Source organism: Coregonus lavaretus (genome assembly GCF_964263955.1).
Source record: "Coregonus lavaretus genome assembly, chromosome: 15".
Lineage (NCBI taxonomy): Eukaryota > Metazoa > Chordata > Actinopteri > Salmoniformes > Salmonidae > Coregonus > Coregonus lavaretus.
In genome coordinates, this window is record NC_140002.1 from 46,520,570 (window position 1) to 46,546,818 (window position 26,249).

Sequence of the window (26,249 nt, forward strand, 5' to 3'; positions counted from 1 at the left end):
TTATAAACTTGATCTCCACTATAAAAAGCATCTATAAATTATCTCACATTTCTTTTAGACTAACATTTAGTTTTCAACAGCGGAGATTTGTATAAACCTTGCTGTCTGTCTCTTCGACATTTGCAACATTGTTTCAATACTCAAATTCGATCTCCAGCTGTCCCATAGTAATGAACGTGTCGGGAGTTGGGATGAGACAGGCAGGCAGGCCGCGTTTCTCAACCAATTGAAATCATAAATCAACTGGCATCATTTTTATGGATATATACAGCTAGTTTGCAGTCTTTCCAGCTTCAGTTTGAAGTGATTGTTTTAGCTGTGTTGTTGGCTAGCTCCTCTGAACAACAATGTCCTGACGAGTGAGCACATTTTCTATGCCAGGTGAAATCGCTCCTTATTAGCTCATAGTTATGGATGTATCGAAATAAATGTCACTAGAAAATAGCTTAAACAAATGCAAATGCAGCTACTACTTTGCTGTTATTCTGGTTGAACGTGACTGTAAGTTAGCTATAGTTGGCTAGCTAGCAAGCAAGAGATAAGAACGTTGCCAGCCAGTATGGCAATGGAACATTTAGAACGAACGACTGCAACAAAACATTTAGAACGAATGACTGCGTCGCGTCCATAGATACAGAACAAAAAGACTGAACGACTGGGTAGCGTCCATAGATACAGAACAAAAAGAATGAATGACCAGCCGGCTTCGGTAGCAACCCTAGATTTGTGTCGGAACGATATCTTCTGGAAGGATGAAATAGTATGAATAAATTAATCAAAATAATGTTTTTAATGAAAATATGTCAATCATTATTTGAATATGTTCGTAACCGGTTGTATAAAAGTGATAATGCCCTCGAAGCCGGTGTTTGGACGATATATTGGCACGGTTTGCCGGCCCGAGATGTGCCAATATATCCTCCAAACACCAGCTTCTCTGGCATTATCACTTTAAAATAATCTGGCAGTACGTCCAACCGACCTCATAACCACAGACCATGTGTAACCACGCCAGCCCAGGACCTCCAAATCGGGTTCTTCACCTGCAGGATCATCTGAGATGAGCCACCTGGGCAGCTGATGAAACTGTAGGTTTGCACAATCGGAGAATTTCTGCACAAACTGTCAGAAACCATCTCAAGGAACCTCATCTGCATGCTCGTCGTCCTCACCAGGGTCTTGACCTCACTGCAGTTCGCCGTCGTAACTGACTTCATAGGGGCACATGCTCACCTTCGATGGCCACTGGCATGCAGGAGAAGTGTGTTCTTCACGGATGAATCGCAGTTTTAACTATACAGGGCAGATGGCAGACGGTGTTTGGCGTCGTGTGGGCGAGCGATTTGCTGATGTGAACAGAGTGCCCCATTGTGGCGGTGGGGTTATGGTATGGGCAGGCATAAGCTACAGACAACGAACACAATTTCATTTTATTGAAGGCAATTTGAATGAACAGAGATCCCGTGAAGATGTCCTGAGGCCCATTGTCGTGCCATTCATCCACTGCCATCACCTCATGTTTCAGCAGGATAATGCACAGCCCCATGTCGTAAAGATGTATTCCTGGAAGCTGAAAATGTCCCAGTTCTTCCATGGCCTGCAGATTCACCAGACCACCCCATTGAACATGTTTGGGATGCTCTGGATCGACATGTACGACAGCGTGTTCCAGTTCCTGCCAATATCCAGTAACTTCGCACAGCCATTGAAGAGGAGTGGGACAACATTCCACAAGCCACAATCAACAGCCTGATCAACTCTATGCGAAGGAGATGTGTCGCGCTGCATGAGGCAAATGATGATCACACCAGATACTACCTGGTTTTCTGATCGACACCTCTACCTTTTTTAAAGTACACTATATATACAAAAGTATGTGGACAACCCTTCAAATTAGTGGATTTGGCTATTTCAGCCACACCTGTTGCTGACAGGTGTATAACATCGAGCACACAGCCATGCAATCTCCATAGACAAGCATTGGCAGTAGAGTGGCCTTACTGAAGAGCTCAGTGCCTTTCAACATGGCACCGTCATAGTATGCCACCTTTCCAACAAGTCAGTTCATCAAATTTCTGCTCTACTAGAGCTGCCCCGGTCAACTGTAAGTGCTGTTATTATGAAGTGGAAACGTCTAGGAGCAACGACGGCTCAGCCGCGAAGTGGTAGGCCATACAAGCTCACAGAAAGGGATCGGCGAGTGCTAAGACACTTAGCGCGTAAAAATATTTTGTCCTCGGTTGCAACGCTCACTACCGAGTTCCAAACTGCCTCTGGAAGCAATGTCAGTTGGCTTTCCATGGCCGAGCAGCCGCACACAAGCCTAAGATCAACATGCGCAATGCCAAGCGTCGGCTGGAGTGGTGTGAAGCTCGCTGTCATTGGACTCTGGAGCAGTGGAAACTCGTCCTCTGGAGTATTGAATCACACGTCACCATCTGGCCGTCTGATGACAAATCTGGGTTTGGCGGATGCCAGGAGAACACTACCTGCCCGAATGCATAGTGCCAACTGTAAAGTTTGGTGGAGGAGGAATAATGGGCTGGGGCTGTTTTCATGGTTCGGGCTAGGCCGCTTAGTTCCAGTGATGGGAAATCTTAATGCTACAGGATACAATGACAATCTAGATGACTATCTGCTTCCAACTTTGTGGCAACAGTTTGGGGAAGGCCCTTTCCTGTTTCAGCATGACAATGCCCCCGTGCACAAAGCGAGGTCGATAGAGAAATGTTTTGTTGAGATTGGTGTGGAAGAACATGACTGGCCTGCACAGAGCCCTGACCTCAACCCCATCAAACACCTTTGAGATGAATTGGAACACAGACTGTGAGCAGGCCTAATCGCCCAACATCAGTGCCCGACCTCACTAATGCTCTTGTAGCTGAATGAAAGTAAGTCCCCGGAGCAATGTTCCAACATCTAGTGGAAAGCCTTCCCAGACCAGTGGAGACTGTTATGGCAGGAAAGGGGGGACCAAGTCCATATTAATGCCCATGATTTTGAAATGAGATGTCCACATACTTTTGGTCATGTAGTGTATCTGTGACCAACAGATGCGTATCTGTATTCCCAGTCATGTGAAATCCATAGATCAGGGCCTAATGATCTTATTTCAATTGACTGATTTCCTTATATGAACTGTAATTTAGTAAAATTTGCATGTTGCATTTTAATTTGTGTTCATTGTATATCACTTTCTATTTCCTGACCCAAAAATTTAACAGGTTTTAAGGTCCATGTCAAACACAAAAGCCTTTACCTCTTTAATTTGGTCTAAACTGAAACAACTGATCTCAGTCAGGTCCTTTATTAAGTTGACTTCTCTAACCCAGTCTCCAGTCTTAGCTACAGGCAGTACACTATTAAAATGAAGTGCTTTGAAACACAAAAACTAGTGACAACTGAGCTGCCACCAACTTAAAGGAGACGCAACGTTATCCTTGTAGTACTCCAAGATGGTATCAACCCAGTCTTCGCTACATGGCGCACAGTGCTCCAAGACGGTCTCTCAGATACAGGCAACAATGCTCCAAGACTGTCTGTCTGTAGGAGAGGCAGTAGATGAGATTGTCAAAGCGACGTGTATGTGGTAGGCGAAGTCAAGAGCAGGACACCGAGCTACTGGCAGAAACTTTACTGGATTCAGTGCAACAAAACAAAGTACACTGGCAACCTCAAACAGCGAGGGAAATAACAAGACCCACACACATGGGCAACTGCCGCAAAGACCAAAAACAATAACGCACAATACACAATGAGAAACAGAGGGTTATAAAGGGAACACAATAAAACATAATGGGAAACAGGTGTAAACAATAAAGACCAAACAAGACAAACACTGAAACATCGATCGGCAGCAGCTAGTACTCCGGGGACGACGAACGCCGAAGCCTGCCCGAGTAAGGAGGAGGAGCAGCCTCGGCTGAATCCGTGACAGTACCCCCCCCCCCCTTGACGCGCGGCTCAAGCCGTGCGCCGACCCCGGCCTCGGGGACGGCCAGGAGGACGCGGAGCAGGGCGAGTCGGATGACTCCGGTGGAAATCCCTCAACATGGAGGGATCTAGGATGTCCCTCCTAGGGACCCAGCACCGTTCCTCCGGATCGTACCCCTCCCACTCCACGAGATACTGCAGGCCCCCCATCCGACGCGTCGAATCCAAGATGGAACGGACTGAGTACGCCGGAGCCCCCTCGATGTCCAGCGGTGGCGAAGGAGCCTCTCGTACCTCACTCTCCTGGAGTGGACCAGCTACTACTGGCCTGAGGAGAGACACATGGAACAGGGGGTTAATGCGGTAATTAATGTGCAGTTGTAACCTATAATATACCTCGTTCAATCTCCTCAGGACTTTAAATGACCCCACAAACCGCCGACCCAGCTTCCGGCAGGGCAGGCGAAGGGGCAGGTTTCGGGTCGAGAGCCAGACCCGAACTCCCGGTGCATACACCGGAGCCTCACTGCGGTGGCGATCTGCGCTCGCTTTTTGCCGCCTGATCGCTCGCTTTAGATGGACATGCGCAGCGTTCCAGGTTTCCTCCGAGCGCCGAAACCACTCGTCCACCGCAGGGGCTTCGATCTGGCTCTGATGCCAAGGTGCCAGGACCGGCTGATAACCTAGCACACACTGAAAAGGCGTAAGGTTAGTTGAGGAGTGGCGAAGTGAGTTTTGGGCTATTTCTGCCCAGGGGACATATTCCGACCACTCCCCCTGCCGGTCCTGGCAATAGGACCTCAGAAACCTACCCACATCCTGGTTCACTCTCTCCACCTGCCCGTTACTCTTGGGGTGAAACCCTGAGGTAAGGCTAATCGAGACCCCCAGACTTTCCATAAACGCCCTCCAGACTCTAGAGGTGAACTGGGGACCCCGATCAGACACTATATCCTCAGGTACCCCATAGTGCCGGAAGACGTGTGTAAACAGGGCGTCAGCAGTTTGTAGGGCTGTAGGGAGACCTGGCATAGGAATGAGACGGCAGGCCTTTGAAAACCGATCAACAACGACCAAGATCGTCATATTCCCCTGGGAGGGGGGAAGGTCCGTGACGAAATCCACCGAGAGGTGAGACCACGGTCATTGTGGAACGGGTAGGGGTTGTAATTTCCCTCTGGGTAGGTGTCTAGGCGCCTTACACTGAGCGCACACCGAGCAGGAGGAAACATATACCCTCACGTCCTTAGCCAAAGTGGGCCACCAGCACTTTCCACTAAGGCAGTGCACTGTCCGTCCAATACCAGGATGGGCAGAGGAAGGTGACATGTGAGCCCAATATATTAATCGATCACGAACCTCGAGCGGCACGTACTTCCGACCCTCTGGACACTGTGGGGGAGTAGGATCGGTACGTAACGCCCGCTCGATGTCCGCATCAACCTCCCATACCACCGGTGCCATCAGACAAGACTCCGGAAGTATGGGAGTAGGCTCAATGGACCTCTCCTCTGTGTCATATAGTCGGGACAGGGCGTCTGCCTTAGCGTTCTGTGACCCTGGTCTATAGGTGAGCGTAAACACACATCGGGTGAAAAACATAGCCCACCTAGCCTGGCGAGGGTTCAGCCTCCTCGCCGCCCAGATGTACTCCAGGTTACGATGGTCAGTCAAAATGAGAAAAGGGTGTTTAGCCCCCTCAAGCCAATGCCCCCACACCTTCAGGGCTTGCACCACAGCTAACAGCTCCCTGTCCCCCACATCATAATTGCGCTCCGCCGGACTGAGCTTCTTAGAAAAGAAAGCACAGGGGTGGGGTTTAGGTGGCGTACCCGAGCGCTGAGACAGTACAGCACCGATCCCAGCCTCGGATGCATCCACCTCAACTTGGAACGCCAAAGAGGGATCCGGATGCGCCAGCACCGGAGCCGAGGTAAACAGGTCCTTCAGATGCCCAAAAGCCCTGTCTGCCTCAGCCGACCACTGCAGACGCACCGGACCCCCCTTTAGCAGAGAGGTAATGGGAGCTGCTACCTGCCCAAAGCCCCGGATAAACCTCCGGTAGTATTTGGCAAAACCCAAGAACCGCTGCTCCCCCTTCACTGTGGAGGGAGTCGGCCAATTGCGCATGGCTGAAACACGGTCAATCTCCATCTCCACCCCTGACGCGGACAACCGGTGTCCCAGGAAGGAGATGAACTCCTGGAAGAACAGACATTTCTCCACCTTTGCATACAGGTCATGCTCCAACAGCCTACCAAGCACCCAACGAACCAGGGACACATGCTCTGCGCGGGTAGCGGAGTATATTAGAATGTCATCAATATACACCACTACACCCTGTCCATGTAAGTCCCGGAAAATCTCATCCACAAACGATTGGAAGACTGAAGGAGCATTCATTAACCCATATGGCATGACGAGGTACTCATAGTGACCTGAGATGGTACTGAATGCTGTCTTCCATTCATCTCCCTCCCTAATGCGCACCAGGTTGTACGCGCTCCTGAGATCCAATTTTGTGAAGAATCGCGCCCCGTGTAATGACTCCGTCATACTAGCAATCAGAGGGAGAGGATAGCTATATTTGATGGTGATCTGATTGAGACCACGGTAGTCAATACACGGGCGTACACCCCCATCTTTCTTCTTCACAAAAAAGAAACTCGAGGACGCAGGGGAAGTGGACGGCCGTATGTATCCCTGTCTCAGCGATTCGGCGACATATGTTTCCATAGCCGCCGTCTCCTCCTGAGACAGAGGATACACATGGCTACGTGGTAGCGCAGCGCCTACTTGGAGGTTTATCGCACAATCCCCCTGTCGATGGGGTGGTAATTGAGTCGCCTTCTTTTTACAGAAGGCGAGAGCAAAATCGGCATATTCAGGTGGAATGTGCATGGTGGGAACTTGGTTCGGACTTTCCACCGTCGTGGCCCCTACGGAAACACCCACACACCTCCCGACACACTGATCAGACCATCCCTTGAGAGCCCTCTGTTGCCATGAAATGTTGGGGTCATGAGACGTCAACCAGGGAAGCCCCAGCACCACGGGAAACGCAGGAGAGTCAATCAAATACAACCGAATTATCTCCTCATGGCCCTCCTGCGTTTTCATCCTGAGCGGCGCCGTGACCTCCCTAATCAACCCAGACCCCAAAGGGCGACTATCTAGGGCATGAATAGGGAAGGGCACATCCACTGAAACTATAGGAATCCCTAACTTATGGGTGAAATGGCGGTCGATACCATTCCCAGCTGCGCCTGAATCGACTAGCGCCTTATGCTGGGAATGAGGAGAAACCTCGGGAAACACAACTTTAATACACATATGCGCAACAGGGAGCTCTGGTTGAGTTGGGCGCCTACTCACCTGTAATGACTCATCAGTGCGCGGCCTACTGCCTCGATTCCGAGGAGACCCTCCCCAGCACCGACCAGCAGTGTGTCCTCTGCGGCCACAGTTGGTGCAGGGGACGGCCTCTCTCCTGGTCTCTCTCCTAGTAACAGCACCTCCGAGCTCCATCGGGATCGGCTCGGAAGTGCTGGGGGATGGAATGGACGGCCCCGAGTCCAGACGTCCGCGGGTAGCCAACAGGGTGTCCAAGCGAATCGACATGTCCACCAGTTGATCGAAGGTTAGGTTGGTGTCCCTGCAGGCCAATTCTCGACGCACGTCCTCCCTCAGGCTACATCTGTAGTGGTCGATGAGGGCCCTCTCATTCCATCCCGCGTTGGCAGCCAGTGTCCGGAAGTCCAGTGCGAACTCCTGCGCGCTCCTCCTCCCCTGTCGAAGGTGGAATAGACGTTCACCCGCCGCCTTACCCTCTGGTGGATGATCGAATACTGCCCTGAAGCGGCGGGTGAACTCCGCATAGTTGACTGTGTCGGCGTCTATTCCCCCCCACTCGGCATTGGCCCACTCCAGCGCCTTGCCGGACAGACAGGAGATGAGGGCGGACACGCTCTCGTATCCCGAGGGCGCCGGTTGGATGGTTGCCAAGTAGAGTTCCACCTGGAGCAGGAAACCCTGACACCCGGCAGCTGTGCCATCATAAGCCCTCGGGAGCGAGAGTCGAATCCCGCTGGACCCCGGAGATGAAGCGATGGGCATAGCTGATGGTGGTGGTATCATCGGAGGAGGTGTAGACCAACTTCTTCTTTCCCATCGCTCCACAGTTTTCACCACCTGTTCCATGGTGGTGCCGAGAGCCTGGATCATAGCCGCTTGTTGTTCTACGCGCTCTTCTATTGATCCAGCTGGCACCGCCGCTCCTGCTGACTCCATGTCAATTAGGTGCGTTATTCTGTCAAAGCGACGTGTATGCGGTAGGCGAAGTCAAGAGCAGGACACCGAGCTACTGGCAGAAACTTTACTGGATTCAGTGCAACAAAACAAAGTACACTGGCAACCTCGAACAGCGAGGGAAATAACAAGACCCGCACACATGGGCAACTGCCGCAAAGACCAAAAACAATAACACACAATACACAATGAGAAACAGAGGGTTATAAAGGGAACACAATAAAACATAATGGGAAACAGGTGTAAACAATAAAGACCAAACAAGACAAACACCGAAACATCGATCGGCAGCAGCTAGTACTCCGGGGACGACGAACGCAGAAGCCTGCCCGAGCAAGGAGGAGGAGCAGCCTCGGCTGAATCCGTGACAGAGATCACCATGCAAAGAGAGAGGAGATGAGATGAGGCTATGACGGAACAAAGTTGTTAAGCAGCTGTGTTATCCCTTTACTGGCTTTCTACTGTCCTCTCGTCCTTTGTCTCTAATTCACTTTTCTGTTAAGAGCGCTAGAGTTTTGGATAATATGGCAAGCAACGGAAGAAGTTAGAGAGGGCATGAGGGAGGGGTAAATGAACAGAACAAGAGAGAGAGAATCAAGCATGATTTCTAGAACTGGATGTTGGCTTCGTTACCAACAGATGTTGCGTGTCATTTGGTAAAGTAGGCAGCTAGCTACAGTAGTTAACAAACTCGATACAGATGGCTTTGCCATCACACAACCAGTTCTTCTTTACTTTTTGGTCATAGTTTCACAATTTTTAGATTTTTTTCTCAAATCTGAAATCCCTGGAAGTTGTGGTTATATCATTATCTAATATATATATTTTTTATAACTGTCCTCTCCCTGGTTGTGATGGTTCGTTAGTCTTTTTGCGTCTGTCTGTCTTTGTGACGTAGTTGTTTTCTATTATGTGGTTGTAACCAGTGTGTTCACTCTCTGGGCCTCAGTGGACATGACTCATCAGTTACCGGAAAGAACAAAGAGTTCAGAGCACAGAGAGACATGTTGGAAAACAAAGATAGACCTGCACTCATCAGTCAAAAGTATTGCACTATATAGGGAATAGGGTGCCAGTTGGGACACAAGACTGTAACAGGAACACAAGACTGCTTTAAAGAAACAGTATAATTGCTCCACATTACACTGTACAGTAAGTTGCTCTTACATTATATCTGTGTGGTAGCGGTTAAGAGCATTGGCCCTGTAACCAAATGGTTGCTGGTTCAAATCCCCGAGCTGACTAGGTGAAAAATCTGTTGATGTGCCCTTGAGCAAGGCCCTTAACCCTAATTGCTCCTGTAACTCACTCTGAATAAATGTAAAATGTACTAACACTGTTAAAAAATTTCAGACTGGTTTCCCATTGATAGTTAGCCTAAGTTGTAAAGAATGTTGGTCTATTGCTGCCCAATTTTTGCATTCTCATGTTAGCACTGGTATTTCATTTATTGCACAATATATTACAATATATTACAGTATATTACTCATTGCTTCTAGTGTTTATGGCCTTTTGGGTCTCTGACCCCTCTTTTCTCATTTTCTCTCCTTCTCTCCCTTACCCCTTGATGTTGGCTGGGTCCTGGTGGGTGTTAGTCTTTGTTCCCTGTGGATTCTGGGTGGTTCTAGGGGGTTCTTGGGGTTCAGTGGTGTCTGGGGTTGTGCCGACCATGTCTATCTGCCACCCTCTCTCCCAACTCTCCATCACCCCTCTCCCCAAAGGGGTGTTGGCCTTTGTGCTCTGGGGGTTCTGGCACGTTCTAGGGAGTGCTGTACGGGGCCTTAGTCTGGGGTTGTGCCCATGTCTGCCTCCCTCTTTGTTCCGACGTCTGCTCCAGAGGGAGCCGGGCCTTAGTTCTCCATGTAGACTAGCCTGCCCAAATGGCACCCTATTCCCTATATAGTGCACTACTGTTGACCAGGGCCTATGGGGGATGGGGTACCATTTGAGACTTAGTCTAGGCACTGCGACAGCCAGCCAGGGGACTTGGCAATATGTGTCCTGAAAGTCAAATGTGTTCATTGAGATTCAAGTGGTGGCTGTGTGAGTCTGTGGCTGTGGAGGAGAGGAGACAGCAGGCCCTTGGCAGGGCTCAGCCAGGCAGACTCAGACTCAGGCAGACTGGATGACAGAGAGACCTCCCATTATTATTTACCCAGCTTCTCCCTTACACTTTGCTTTAAAATAGGTTATTTCACTTGTAGGTGGGGGTGTATGTATATGTGTGTATATACAGTTGTGGAAAAAATTAAGAGACGACTGCACAATCATTCTTAAATCAGCATATCTACATGTATGGCAAAAACAGTGATAATAGTACCTCAAAAGTTATATTAATCAAAAATAACTATTGACCATGCCAAAAGAGTTGAAAAGGAACGTTTTGAGTGAGGAAAAGAACGGTTCAATTCTGGCTTTACTGGCAGAGGGATACAGTGATCGTCAGGTTGCTTCCATCCTTAAAATTTCAAAGACGGCGGTTCTTAAGAACAAGGTCAACATTGGGGACAACAAAGCTACAGACTGGCAGAGGGCGAAAACGACTCTACTGACCGGGATGACCGCCAACTCATTCGAATGTCACTCAACAACCGTAGGATGACATCAAGTGAGCTACAAAAAGAATGGCAAACGGCAGCTGGGGTGAAGTGCACGGCGAGGACGGTTCGAAACAGGCTCCTAGGGACAGGGCTGAAGTCGTGCAAAGCTACAAAAAGCCCTTCATCAATGAGAAGCAAAGAAGAGCCAGGCTGAGGTTTGCAAAAGATCATAAGGATTGGACAGTAGAGGACTGGAGTAAGGTCATCTTCTCTGATGAGTCCAATTTTCAGCTTTGCCCAACACCTGGTCGTCTAACGGTTAGACGGAGACCTGGAGAGGCCCACAAGCCACAGTGTCTCGCACCCACTGTGAAATTTGGTGGAGGATCGGTGATGATCTGGGGGTGCTTCAGCAAGGCTGGAATCGGGCAGATTTGTCTTTGTGAAGGACGCATGAATCAAGCCACGTACAAGGTTGGCCTGGAAGAAAACTTGCTTCCTTTTGCTCTGACATTGTTCCCCAACTCTGATGATTGATTTTTCCAGCAGGACAATGCGCCATGCCACACAGCCAGGTCAATCAAGACCACCAGATCAAGACCCTGTCATGGCCAGCCCAATCTCCAGACCTGAACCCCATTGAAAACTTCTGGAATGTGATCAAGAGGAAGATGGATGATCACAAGCCATCAAACAAAGCCGAGCTGCTTGAATTTTTGCGCCAGGAGTGGCATAAAGTCACCCAACATTAATGTGAATGGCTGGTGGAGAGCATGCCAAGACGCATAAAAGCTGTGATATAAAATCAGGGTTATTCCACCAAATATTGATTTCTGAACTCTTCCTAAGTTAAAACATTAGTATGGTGTTGTTTAAAAATTTACATGAACTTATTTTCTTTGCATTATTCGAGGTCTGACAACACTACATATTTTTTGTTAATTTGACCAGTTGTCATTTTCTGCAAATAAATGCTCTAAATGACAATATTTTTTTTGGGAATTTGGGAGAAATGTTGTCAGTAGTTTATAGAATAAAACAAAAATGTTATTTTTACCCAACCACATACCTATAAATAGTAAAACCAGAGAAACTGATAATTTTGCAGTGGTCTCTTAATTTTTTCCGCAGCTGTATATATATGTGTGTGTGTGTGTGTGTGTGTGTGTGTGTGTGTGTGTGTGTGTGTGTGTGTGTGTGTGTGTGTGTGTGGTTCATGTATGGTGTGTGTACAAAAATATATTTTACTTTCCTATTTATTTCAATTTTTTTAGACCCTGCTCACTGCAAAATAACAGTGTATTTTTATTGTATTGTAGGGAACATACATTTTGCCATTCAATATAATTTAAATTCAGGCCTATTCATTGTAAGGACTGGAGCATAGTTAAGGCAAGTGAGTCTTTGGAAGAACATTTATGTTACTACATTCAGACATGTAAAGATACCTTCCAATAGACTGAAATGGCACAGATGGGATTTTTAAGGTCTTGAGGTAGTCATTTAAAATGCCGGAACATTTATAATTGATAGAAAATGTCCAAAATGTGGATGAACAATAACCTAGCCTACTAGTCTGCAATTTTCATGTTTTCATGTAGCTACAGATTTACTGCCAAACCAAAACAGAGAGAAACACACTGATGAAATAGTATTATTATTTATTGTTTTTAAATTGTAAGTGTCACGTGTTGAAAATGTGTATCGGCCGACATTTTATCAGCTTGGTAAATATGTCCCCCTAAACATGGGGAAGAAATTGGGTGTTAGCACGTGTGACACTGAAATGACTCCCTCTTGATCCAGAATCTCTGTGCTTTTCCTAACCTGGACAGGTTTGAAAAGGTTCAAGATATGGGTTATACATTCAGACAGAGAAAGACACAAAACCAGACAGACAGAAAGACATATCAGTGCATCAGGTGGAGATTAGCTACATGGAACTGCCAGACTGCGTGCCAGATAGGCTGATAATATTTTGCCAGATTCTAGCATCATCATACAGCCAGGCACTACTGGCACTACTAGCAGCATCCTCCCTGCATGGCAGGCTGGTCCAGGCTGACTAAGGCTTCTTCCTATGGGGTGACGACACAACTGTGCGCCATTGCTCTGGCCTGACAGTGAGTGAATGGGACAAAGGGTGTGTGAGGAAGGAGACTGAGAGAGAGAGTTGCTCTGTTACAGCAGCAGCAGGGTGAGAAGGGGTGAGGCGGGGTGAGACAGCCCTCTCGTGACGAGCGCTACTCTCCCTCTCCGCTAGCTGTAGCTCTCCCTCTGTCTCTGTCTGGCCCCGGCCCTCAGCCATTTTGGAAAGGGGAGAGAAAAGTGGCTGCTTTTTCTCTCTCTCTCTCTCTCTCTCTCTCTCTCTCTCTCTCTCTCTCTCTCTCTCTCTCTCTCTCTCTCTCTCTCTCTCTCTCTCTCTCTCTCTCTCTCTCTCTCTCTCTCTGTCTCTCACTACGTGGCGTAGATTGGAAAGGCTAGGGCTGAGGCGAAGGCTGCTCTGTTATGGAGAGGGCGGAGGAGAGGTGAGGAGACTCGCTAGGCAGCTGGCTCGCTGGCGTTTGGGGAGAGATGGGAGACATGTTTGCAGAGAAAAGTCCGGTGCGAAAAGCAGTCCTTTTCAGTCTTCACTTTTCCTTAGATCTTAGTTTTTTCTTCTTCTCAATCTTCTGTTAAGCTTCTATTATTTTTGATATTGTACTTTCTTACACTCTCTTTCTCTCTCTCTCTTTCTTTCCCTGCTATTTTCTTCTCTAACTTTTGCTCTGTTTTTAACATTTGTGGGTCAATTTTTCCCCTGCGATATCTTTTTGTCATCCCCTTGTTTGATTCAATTCAGGGGAGTTTAAGACAAAAGGAAACGTCCAACATTTTGGCACAGCTAAGGAGAGTCAGAACCGCAGCCAAGGACCCTGCTGGGATAAAAAAAAAAAAAACTGGCAGAATGAAGCAGCGCCCCCAAAAAAATAAAACACCACCCTTTCCTTTGCATGGTCACAAATTCCACTTTCTCTGTAGCCAGCCCTGTGCAGCTACATCAGCTCCTCCTCGACCACATCTCACCGTCTGCATTCAACCTTACGCCGTCTCTAGCTCGCCGTAGATTTTTTCAAACTCCATCTTGGGGGTTTGGGTTTTGTACCTCCGCTATTAAGGATAGGACAGCGGGACAGGAGGGTGAAAGAAGGAAGAAAGAAAGAGGGAGACAGTATCTTAGCTTCACTTTCTGCCGGTGATTTGGCGATATTCTCTTGTTTAAACAGTGCTGTTGTATTTGGGCTTTTTTCGCTAGTAGTTTCTGAACTCTTTTTTGGGTGTACCGACATTGGGACGTGTTTGTGACTGTGTGTTGTATGTGTGTGTGTGTGTCTGGGTGTGTGTGTGTGTGTATCTGGTTTCAGGGGGTCAGAAAGACTCTCTGCTCTGTTCACAATGTGGTTGTAATGATTTATGTGTGTGTTGTTCCAGGTCTCTGCTTTATTTTCGCTGAAGGAGCCGGCCTACTCTGTCCACCAAGCCTGACTCCATTTTGATGCCAGACGAAGAGACGATGACTGACCAGCCCTTTGGTTCCCACACCATGTCGGCTCCAGCCCACACCATTGGCTACCCACTACCACACCAGTACGTTGGCATTTCTCTTTTCGTATTTCTCTATTTTCCTATTAATTTCTCAATTAATTTCTCACTTGGTCTTGGTTTGTCGTGATAAGTGCGAAACTGGACCTATGATTCTGTACCTCTCATTCTCTCATGTTCAACTGACCTTACCTTATATTACCTATATTGTTTTTAACGGTACTTGTGAATTCCTATATTTCTGGGAGATAAGTACGGTAACATAAATAAAGTAAATTAAATCTCTCCCTCATGTGTATATTCACCCTCAGCTTGTGAAAAATATTCTACAGCGATTGTTCTGAAAGATAGTGTAGTGATGTACATAAACGAAACATGTTTTTTTCAAATCAAAAATAACCTACATGTCAAAAAGGCTTTGTTAATATGACCTACCAGCAACATATTGAATTGGAATTTCTTTGCTATTTTCTATTTGCTATTCCTTCCACATACTTGGCGGATTTGCATAATGCATCATTTTTCGAGCCATGTTTTGTTTTGTCATTATTTACATTTCGCAATGACAATTGAATGACCTTTTCTATATTTTTTTGAATGTCACGCGGCCTATCATTTCTGTAACACACCTTAAACAAGAGGTGTGTTGTGTTTCTGTAGGGAGTAGAGAGACAAGGTGGCTCTGCAGACCTCATTGAGTTAATTGATTTACTGTCAATTTCATGTGACCTTTCATTTGACTGTTGTTGTCTTATTCATTGTTGAATTATACCTTTTGCACTATCCACTGGGGTGACTTTCTCTATAGCAGTTATTCAATTGTTGTCTTTATATAAGAGCAATGGCCAGTTTTAAATACATTTTAACTTTTTTTTGTTGCAATTCTGCATTGCAGTATTTCTTCAACAAACGTACTCACACTCTGACATTTTAAGTGGTAACAGATAGTATTTGCAAAGTCTGTATAGGTACATTTTTATATTACAATTCAGAAATCAGGAAGATAGGCAGACAGACATATCTGAAATGAAATATTTATTGTTTGATACTAATGGCGGAAACTTATACATTGAATGATTACCTCTTGAAAATAAAGAATATACGCTAATGTGAAAACACAATAAGGCATTGTAATAACCAATGTACTATTCTCTCTCCTCCCTTTCAGAGTTTGATATTGAGTGGCAAAAGTATATGAGTCATATAAGGGTTATACAACTAACGGGCATCTTCGCCACTTCATTGTGCCATATCCAATATTTTCTCAACTGATAAGAGGGTATACAATAAATGTCAGACGGACACATTTGGAAGGTCTTGTTCGATTGTCATACAGAATAGTAGTGCAGCGTATCAACCTCGGCTTGTTATTGAAGGTAACATTCGATAAAGAATATAAAAACTTGCTTTAATATATTTTTTCGTGACAAAAGTTTGATACCTCAATATTTACTCAAGGATGGCCCCATTATCTTATTGTCAACCACCACAATCATATTCGTCTGAACCTGTATTCAGGCAAGGTTGCCATGCTCTTTCCTAAATAAAGGGATAATTTCAATTGGTGTATGAATGATTCTAACAATTGTCCTTCACTGTAGTAAATTTTTTGTTTAAGCCAATGTGCAAAAAAACAGACAAGAAATTAGTGAGGAATTACCATGAGATTTTAAAGGGGCAGTCCATTTAAATGCATGATTTTCCTGTATTTTTTAAATTATATTTCGGCACACTGTGAGGTCTAAATAAAAATCTGAAATTGTGAAAAGTATGATAATGCCCTTTTTGTGTAAGAGCTGTTGGAAAAAAAATGTCTGGAATTTCATCCTGTTCAGGTGTGATGGAAAGTTTTGGCCCACATCATGACGTCACAATGTGATCTGATTTATAATCAACCAATGACTGTTCACCTGTGTAAGAAGGTGGTCTCTAGACCATCCTATCAGCCAATCAGGGCTGTGTATGTAAATATCTTCACATTCGTTTTCCTACCTGGCACCGACGAAGATGTTTTTTAATGTATTATTTTTTACACTATTAGCTCAGAAAGTGTTTTGTATCATTACATACAGCCGGGAAAAACTATTGGATATCAGAGCGGCGGTAACTCACCAGCATTACGACCAGGACTTTCCCGAAGTAGATCCTTGGTTTGCTCTCCCCAGGGCAATTTAACTGATTCCACAAGCTGACCCAAAACATCGCCGGCAGAGGAGACTTAGGAGGCGCGCACATCACCCACCGCTTCCAAGTATATTACTCGCTAACGTTCAGTCTTTGGATAACAAGGTCGACGAGCTCAGGGCAAGGATTTCGTTCCAGAGACATCAGGGCCTGTAAGATACTTTGTTTCACGGAAACATGATTCTCTCTGGATATTCTGTCAAAATCGGTCCAGCCAGATGGGTTCTCAGTTCATCGCACAGACAGAAATAAATAGCTCTCACGGGAAGCAGAAGGGCAGAGGTGTGTGTTTCATGATTAACGACTCATGGTGTAATTGTAGTAACATACAGGAACTCAAGTCCTTTTGTTCACCCGACCTAGAATACCTCACAATCAAATGCCGACCGTATTATCTCCCAAGATAATTTTCTTCGGTTATAGTCACGGCCGTGTATATCCCCACTCAAGCCGATACCACGACGGCCCTCAAAGAACTTTACTGGACTGTATGCAAACTAGAAACCACATATCCTGAGGATGCATTTATTGTAGCCAGGGATTTTAACAAAGCAAATTTGAGGACTAGGCTGCTGAAGTTCTATCAACATATCGACTGTTGTACTCGGGCTGCTAAAATTCTCGACCATTGCTATTCGAACTTCTGGAATGGTTATAAGTCCCTCCCCTGCCCTCCTTTAGGGAAATCTGACCACGACTCCATTTTGCTCCTCCCTTCCTATAGGCAGAAACTCAAACAGGAAGTACCCGTGCTAAGGATATTTCAATGCTGGTCTGACCAATCGGAATCCACGCTTCAAGATTGTTTTGATCACGCGGACTGGGATATGTTCCGGGTAGCTTGCGAAAATAATGTAGACCAATACACTGAAACGGTGACTGAGTTCATCAGGAAGTGTATAGGAGATGTTGTCCCCATTGTGTTTATTAAAATCTACCCTTACCAGAAACCGTGGATAGATGGCAGCAGTCGCGCAAAACTGAAAGCACGAACCACCACATGTAACCATGGCAAAGTGACTGGGAATATGGTAGAATACAAATAGCATAGCTACTCACCCCACAAGGCAATCAGACAAGGCAATCAAAACATCAGTATAGAGACAAAGTGGAGTAGCAATTCAACGGCTCAGACACGAGACGTATGTGGCAGGGTCTACAGACAATCACAGAATACAAAAGGAAAACCAGCCACGTCGCTTACACCGATGTCTTCCTTCTGGACAAGCTAAATACCTTCTTTGCCCACGTTGAGGATAACACAGTGCCACCGACACGGCCCACTACCAAGGACTGTGGGCTCTCCTTCTCCATGGCCGACGTGAGTAAGACATTGAAGTATGTTAACCCTTGCAAGGCTGCCGGCCCAGACGGCATCTCTAGCCGCGTCCTCAGCGCATGTGCAGACCAGCTGGCTGGTGTGTTTACAGACATATTCAATCTCTCCCTATCCCATTCTGCTGTCCCCACATGGGGCAAGATGGCCACCATTGTTCCTGTACCCAAGAAAGCAAAGGTAACTGAACTAAATGACTATCGCCCCATAGCACTCACCTCTGTCATCATGAAGTGCTTTGAGAGACTAGTCAAGGATCATATCACCTCTACCTTACCTGTCACCCTAGACCAACTTCAATTTGCTTACCGCCCCAATAGATCCACAGACAATGCAATCGCCATCACACTGCACACTGCCCTATCCCATCTGGACAAGAGGAATACCTATGGAAGAATGCTGTTCATTGACTATAGCTCAGCATTCAACACCATAGAACCCTCCAAGCTCATCATTAAGCTCGAGGCCCTGGGTCTGAACCCCGCCCTGTGCAACTGGGTCCTGGACTTCCTGACAGGCTGCCCCCAGGTGGTGAAGGTAGGAACAACATCTCCACTTCGCTGATCTTCAACACTGGGGTCCCACAAGGTTGCGTGCTCAGCCCACTCCTATACTCCCAGTTCACCCATGACTGCGTGGCCAAGCACGCCTCCAACTCAATCATCAAGTTTGCAGATGACACAACAGTAGTAGGCTTGATTACCAACAATGACGAGACAGCCTACAGGGAGGAGGTGAGGGCTCTGGGAGTGTGGTGCCAGGAAAATAACCTCTCACTCAACGTCAACAAAACAAAGGAGATAATCGTGGACTTCAAGAAACAGCAGAGGGTGCACCCCCCTATCCACCTCGACGGGACCGCAGCGGAGAAGGTAGAAAGCTTCAAGTTCCTTGGCGTACGCATCACTGACAAACTGAAATGGTCCACCCACGCAGACAGTGTGGTGATGAAGGAGCAACAGAGCCTCTTCAACCTCAGGAGGCTAAATAAATTTGGCTTGGCACCTAAAACCCTCACAAACTTTTACAGATGCACAATTGAGAGCATCCTGTCGGGCTGTATCACCGCCTGGTACAGCAACTGCACCGCCCGCAACCGCAAGGCTCTCCAGAGGGTGGTGCGGTCTGCCCAAATCATTCCCGGGGGCAAACTACCTGCCCTCCAGGACACCTACAGCACCCGATGTCACAGGAAGGCCAAAAAGATCATCAAGGACATCAACCACCCGAGCCACTGCCTGTTCACCCCGCTATCATCCAGAAGGCGAGGTCAGTACAGGTGCATCAAATCTGGGACAAAGAGACTGAAAAACAGCTTCTATCTCAAGGCTGTCAGACTATTAAATAGCCATCACTAGCACATTAGAGGCTGCTGCTGCCTATTGAAATCACTGGCCACTTTAAGAAATGGAACACTAGTCACTTTAATAATGTTTATGCAAGCCTCCCGAGTGGCGCAGTGGTCTAAGGCACTGCATCGCAGTGCTAGCTGTGCCACTAGAGATCCTGGTTCGAATCCAGGCTCTGTCGTAGCCGGCCGAGACCGGGAGACCCATGGGGCGGCGCATAATTGGCCCTGCGTCGTCCAGGGTAGGGGAGGGAATGGCCGGCAGGGATGCTCAGTTGGTAGAGCATGGCGTTTGCAACGTCAGGGTTGTGGGTTCATTTCCCACGGGGGGCCAGTATGAAAAATACAATTATGTATGCACTCACTAACTCTAAAAAATGTTTACATATCTTGCATTACTCATATCATATGTATATACTGTATTCTATAATATTCTACTGTATCTTAGTCCATGCTGCTCTGTCATTGCTCGTCCATATATGTATATATTCTTAATTCCATTCCTTACTTAGATTTGTGTGTATTGGGTATATGTTGTGAAATTGTTAGATATTACTGCACTGTCGGAGCTAGAAGCACAAGCATTTCGCTACACCCGCAATAACATCTGCTAAACACGTGTATGTGACAAGTAAATTGATTTGATTTGATTTGATTTAACACCCACATGATCAGACTGAGCATTTCAAGGGCCAAAGGCGGCTCAGGGAAATAAATCATAAAACATATATTTGGAGTTATTTTCATGAAAGTAACACACAGTGATTTATTAATCACACAGTAATGATTTCAAAATTACAAAGATGGCATGTTTGGAGGGGAAGTGTACATTCCTATACAATGTTGACAGAATTTGTATTGCTGTTTTGTTAGTGAGGTATTATTTTTTCTTTCTTTTTTCTTTCTGACAATGATTGTGTTTTGTTGCGGTAGTTGTTTTGTGTCATATTGTGTTGTGTTTTGTTGTCGTGTTGTGTTTTGTGTCGCGATGTGAAGCGTTGTGTTGTATGTGCGACGACTGTGTCCTTCAGTGGGTTTTCGCTAGCTAGATGTCCAGCAGATAGAGTGGATATAGAGAGTATAGAACAATACAGGAGACAGTTGTATACTATATTGTATAACCATAGAGGAGACACATTTTCTCAAATTATGCCTCATTTGACCTTTAGGGGTCATTCTGGTATTCTATGTTTCCCTATTGTCCTCTCTGTCAGAAACAGAAGGACTCCCGACAATGGATTATACAGTTGATGTCGGAAGTTTACATACACTTAGGTTGGAGTCTTTAAAACTCATTTTTCAACCACTCCACAAATTTCTTGTTAACAAACTATAGTTTTGGCAAGTCGGTTAGGACATCTACTTTGTGCATGACACAAGTAAATGTTCTAACAATTGTTTACAGACAGATTATTTCACTTATAATTCACTATCACAATTCCAGTGGGTCAGAAGTTTACATACACTAAGTTGACTGTGCCTTTAAACAGCTTGGAAAATTCCAGAAAATGATGTCATGGCTTTAGAAGCTTCTGATAGGCTATATGGGATCATTTGAGTCAATTGGATGTATTTCAAGGCCTACCTTCAAACTCAGTGCCTCTTTGCTTGACATCATGTGAAAATCAAAAGAAATCAGCCAAGACCTCAGAAAAACAATTGTAGACCTCCACAAGTCTGGTTCATCCTTGGGAGCCATTTCCAAACGCCTGAAGTTACCACGTTCATCTGTACAAACAATAGTAGGCAAGCATAAACACCATGGGACCACGCAGCCGTCATACCGCTCAGGAAGGAGACTCGTTCTGTCTCCTAGAGATGAACGTACTTTGGTGCGAAAAGTGCAAATCAAACCCAGAACAATAGCAAAGGACCTTGTGAAGATGCTGGAGGAAACAGGTTCAAAAGTATCTATATCCACAGTAAAACAAGTCCTATATCGACATAACCTGAAAGGCCGCTCAGCAAGGAAGAAGCCACTGCTCAAAAACCGCCATAAAAAAGCCAGAGTACGGTTTGCAACTGCACATGGGGACAAAGATCGTACTTTTTTGGAGAAATGTTCTCTGGTCTGATGAAACAAAAATAGAACTGTTTGGCCATAATGACCATCGTTATGTTTGGAGGAAAATTGTGGTATCTTGCAAGCCGAAGAACACCATCCCAACCGTGAAGCACAGGGGTGGCAGCATCATGCTGTGTGGGTGCTTTGCTGCAGGAGGGACTGGTGCACTTCACAAAATAGATGGCATCATGAGGAAGGTAAATTAGGTGGATATATTGAAGCAACATCTCAAGACATTAGTCAGGAAGTTAAAGCTTGGTCGCAAATGGGTCTTCCAAATGGACAATGACCCCAAGTATAATTCCAAAGTTGTGGAAAAATGGCTTAAGGACAACAAAGTCAAGGTATTGGAGTGGCCATCCCAAAGCCCTGACCTCAATCCTATATGAAATGTGTGGGCAGAACTGAAAAAGCTTGTGTGAGCAAGGAGGCCTACAAACCTGACTCAGTTACACCAGCTCTGTCAGGAGGAATGGGCCCAAATTCACTCTACTTATTGTGGGAAGCTTGTGGAAGTCTACCTGAAATGTTTGACCCAAGTTAAACAATTTAAAGGCAATGCTACCAAATATTAATTGAGTGTGTGTAAACTTCTGACCCACTGGGAATAATCATTCCCTCTACTATCATTCTGACATTTCACATTCTTAAAATAAAGTGGTGATCCTAACTGACCTAAAACAGGGCATTTTTACTAGGATTAAATGTCAGGAATTGTGAAAAACTGTGTTTAAATGTATTTGGCTAAGGTGTATGTAAACTTCCGACTTCAACTGTAAATGATAACGTTATCATTGACATGTTTCCTAGTTTAGACAAGACTATTCTTCATCTCGTTTAGTCCCCGAAGAGAACTTGCCAGCTGCCACAAACCCGTAGATCCGAACTTGTGGTGACTGGCCGCACAAGCTCGTGTCTATAGGTATGTGTCTTTGTGGCCATCACAGCACCCCTCTCTGGAGTATACATTACAGGTATGCTGTAGGAAAGGAATTGGAATACCGTATCAGGACGATATGTGATAACCTTATGGAGAGAGGGCAGGGTGGGGAGAGAGGTACTTGAGGTGAAAGGGTACAAAGGTTAAAGGATAACACCCAGTGGATCCCCACCCTTATTGTATCAGTGACATACCTCTGTTGGGCTCCTGCATGAGATGTTCCATCCCTATTCCCAAGTTCCATCCCTATTCCCAAGCCTCCATATCTCAAAAACCCAGCCTCCTGCCCTACTCACCACAGCTCTCACCCCCAGCCATACCCAGCTCAAACCCCAACTGTACTCATATCCCCTGCCTTTCACAAACCTCACACCATCTACCCAGCTATATTCTAAACTGCTGCCCCCCCTCCTGTACCCCTAACCACCAAATGTGTAATGCGGTTTTTGTTACAAATCTATCACTAGGAGACGCTAGAGCGACGTGTTGCACATGCATTGTGAGCTAACTACCACGTGACTTAACTAGTGCCAGAAACTGTACCCCCAAACCCTCACCATCCTCCTGTACCCCTCACTCGAGACCCTCGCCCCCTACACCCCACGCTCCTCTCTTCAGATGGACAGACAGTGTCCCTCCAGGCTCAGATAGAAGAGTGTACCTACACCCCTACTGCACCTTTCAACCTCAGATCCTCACCCCCTACACCCCTATTGTACACCTCACACCCTTCAGCCCGCCCCAACCCATGCCCTCTTCCTCTATGCAGACAGTGTTCCCGCAGGCTGAGGTAGTAGGTTGTATAGTTCAGAGTGACATCACAGGAGATAACTGTACAGCCTCCTAGCTTTCCCTGAGGAAACGCCAATCACCATGGTGCATCTCCTGGAAACTGCTGAAAAACAATGAAAAACTGCTGTCAACGTGGGTATTTGTATTCATGTGCCGGGTGTTGTGTTTTTCAGTCACAAGTTGCGTCCTGTGATTTTGTCAGATCATGTACAGTGTACACGAATGTTAGATCAGGGTTTATTGTTATATAATATAATGTCAATCTATACAGTATTTACAATTCTATTTCAATATGACATTATGATTGAGTTGTTGCGCAATAAGATTCACTAGTTTAATGGAATTTCACTTACAACATGTCAGATTAAGAAAGGATACCCGTATGAAAAATGTATGCACTCACTAACTGTAAGTCGCTCTGGATAAGAGCGTCTGCTAAATGACTCAAATGTAAAATGTAAAGACATACTGAGATGTATCTTCTTTTCCCAATACAGCTTGGAAATTAACAACTGTCATCTACATTAAGAACAGTCTAATAATTAACATTCGACTAACTTGTTTTGAATTCTGTTGTGTGGGTGTGAGATATCGTACTTGTAAAAACAGAAAAAAAGAGAGACAGAGAGAGAGTACAGTAAAAGAGAGAGGACAACAGGAGACTAAGACTAGCACATGTATGAACACGCCAGGGAGTGAGCAGCAAGGCTTGTGGGAGGGACGTGGTAATGAAAGAGATTCCACTAGGGGAAAACCATAGAGGAGAGAACAGTAGGGCCACAGGCAGCTAGGGGGAAGAACACAACGATCTGTAGCCAATTATGTACAAAGTTCAGATTCACTTCTTCCTTCACCTCTCTACTAAAATGACATCATGGTCCCTCGCTTCAAAGCTGTGCGGTAAAGACTCTGCTGCATGCTGGGATCAAAACCTCCAAACAACTTTCATTACTGTACACCAAGGATAACAATATAATCATACTTTATAATAATGCACAAATGATGATGAGCAGGCAGCATTTGGTAAGCTAACACACCCACACACTCCTCTCCCCCTCCCTGCTCTGTTTTCAGCTCCGTTAGCGATGTGGGTCGGCACACACGTTAACCTAGCGATCTCAGTTCATACATTGCACACATTCTTACCTCCCTTCAGTAACAGTTTGGTATGGTATAAAGAATACACAGACAAGCTTTGTTTAATTTAAGTGATGTTTATTGTACTTATCAATGTTTTGGATGAGCGCTCTGTTAGTTTCTGTTTTATTTGCTATTTTAAATTTTTTACTTATCAATTTTTAACTTAACACCTTTTTTCCCCCTTTCTTTTCTTAAAAACTGCATTGTTGGTTAAGGCCTTGTAAGTAAGCATTTCACTGTAATGTCTACACCTGTTGTATTCGGCGCATGTGGCAAATACGATTTGATTTGATTTGATTTGTTTCATTCTCTCCAACTCTGTAGCTTCCGGGTATGCTGGAATAAGGACCCGAGCTACGGCAATCGGGCTGGCTTTGTAGTGCCTGTCCTTTTCATTGAGCTGTTGAAGGGGAACCACGGTTTAGCTGTCTCCATAATGTATATGTTTGTGGCAGTACTGTTTTTCTTTTGGAATCACTATGTAAATGAACACCATTGCACAGACGTGCTTATGCAGGTCCACCATCGTTTTATTTGGTAGAGTTTAAGTTTAATGTAGGCTTAAGTTGCGTTAAGGTTTTTCATTTTAGCCTTCTGGCCTACTCTGCGTGACAGAGAGCTTGGGACTCTAAGGTTCTATCTGTATTTGTCAATATTTAGTTATTGACATATTCTTGTTCTGTTCAATGTTCTCTACCTATATAGTATTCTAAATACCCAAATTCGTGTTGTTAAGTTCAAAAAAGTACAAGACAAAAATTGCTGACACCATTCAAACTAATGAGGGTTCGGAACTTTAAAGTAAATTATCTCAGAATCATATTTTTGCAGATAGAACCTTACAGTCCCTAACTCTCGTAGCCCCAGTGGGAATCAAACGTGCAACCTTGGGATTGCTAGCATATCGTTCTTACCGACTGACTCACACAGGACCACAGACAGACCTCCAAACTCACTCAACTCACTGAATAATTTAAACTGTACATTAAATAATCTTTATAATGAATATGAACACTACCATCATTTCTTTTTCTATAATGAGGTGAGGTTTATTACAAAATACAGGAAGGTTCAACAAGTTCGGTCTACATTTGTTTTCTCTAAGTCTTGAGGTACAGTACAGGTGTTGGAATTCCAATTATGGATGGTAATTGGTTTACTCCTCAGATGCCATAATATGTTAGTGTCATCTATCTAACAATAGCTCTGTTATTTCCTGAGTGGGAATGTGACTCTTCTAGAGTTCACTGACACATACTGGAGTGCAATTTTAAGTAGGTGAGGTGTTGATTTTCACTAAGCAATATCTCTGTTTGATGCCACATTTGATACATTCTTGCCATCAGTCAATTGGCTTGCACAGTGTAAACATAAGCACCTTGTGACACACTGACACCCTGTTGATACAGCATTGCTAAACGAATGCAGATCACAGCCACATTTTAAACATCCATCGTACAGCTCTGAATCTCACAGTTCTGTTTCATACTCCATTATAATATGCCATTTAGCAGACGCTTTTATCCAAAGCGACTTACAGTCATGTGTGCATACATTTTTACGTATGGGTGGTCCCGGGGATCGAACCCACTACCCTGGCGTTACAAGCGCCATGCTCTACCAATTGAGCTACAGAGGCCATTAGCCTGGACTGGCCTTGTTAGGCTTGTCTGGTCCACCCAACCCAATAACTATATATAGAGATAGGTAGCAGACTCATCTTTATATTTGTGCCATTATAGCATCTGTGACAGCCTGGGCAGCGCCATTGAGGTTACAACCCATAGGAATCCCCACCCAGTTGACTACTTTGACTACTTTAAAATGGCGGAAGCATGGTGGAATGGCGCTGCCCATGCTAAAACAGCCTCTTGGCCACTAGAGGCCTCTATCATTGTCTATGGTCTCCCTCCCATTCCTCAGGGCAGCAGGCAACCAGGCCAAAGTGAACCAGTGGTCGCCCCCTGTTGGTTGGAGGTGGTAGTGGTATGAAGTGGTGTGTGCCGGGGTGGATTGGGGAATGGTGTGGTGAGAGAGTGTTTCCGCTCAAACTCTTTGTTCTCTGTCCCAAAACCACCACG

General features: G+C 45.6%; 1 long non-coding RNA gene across 1 annotated transcript in view; it reads left to right on the forward strand.

Annotated features, from left to right (window-relative positions):
* The window catches only part of LOC311142797, a 111,841-nt gene extending 95,714 nt beyond the window's left edge, over nucleotides 1–16,127 (forward strand). Inside the window, exon 3 of the long non-coding RNA XR_014614386.1 lies at nucleotides 14,253–16,127. This is a non-coding gene — a long non-coding RNA (uncharacterized lncRNA). The remainder of the gene's footprint in view (nucleotides 1–14,252) is intronic.
* Nucleotides 16,128–26,249: the final 10,122 nt, after the last annotated feature.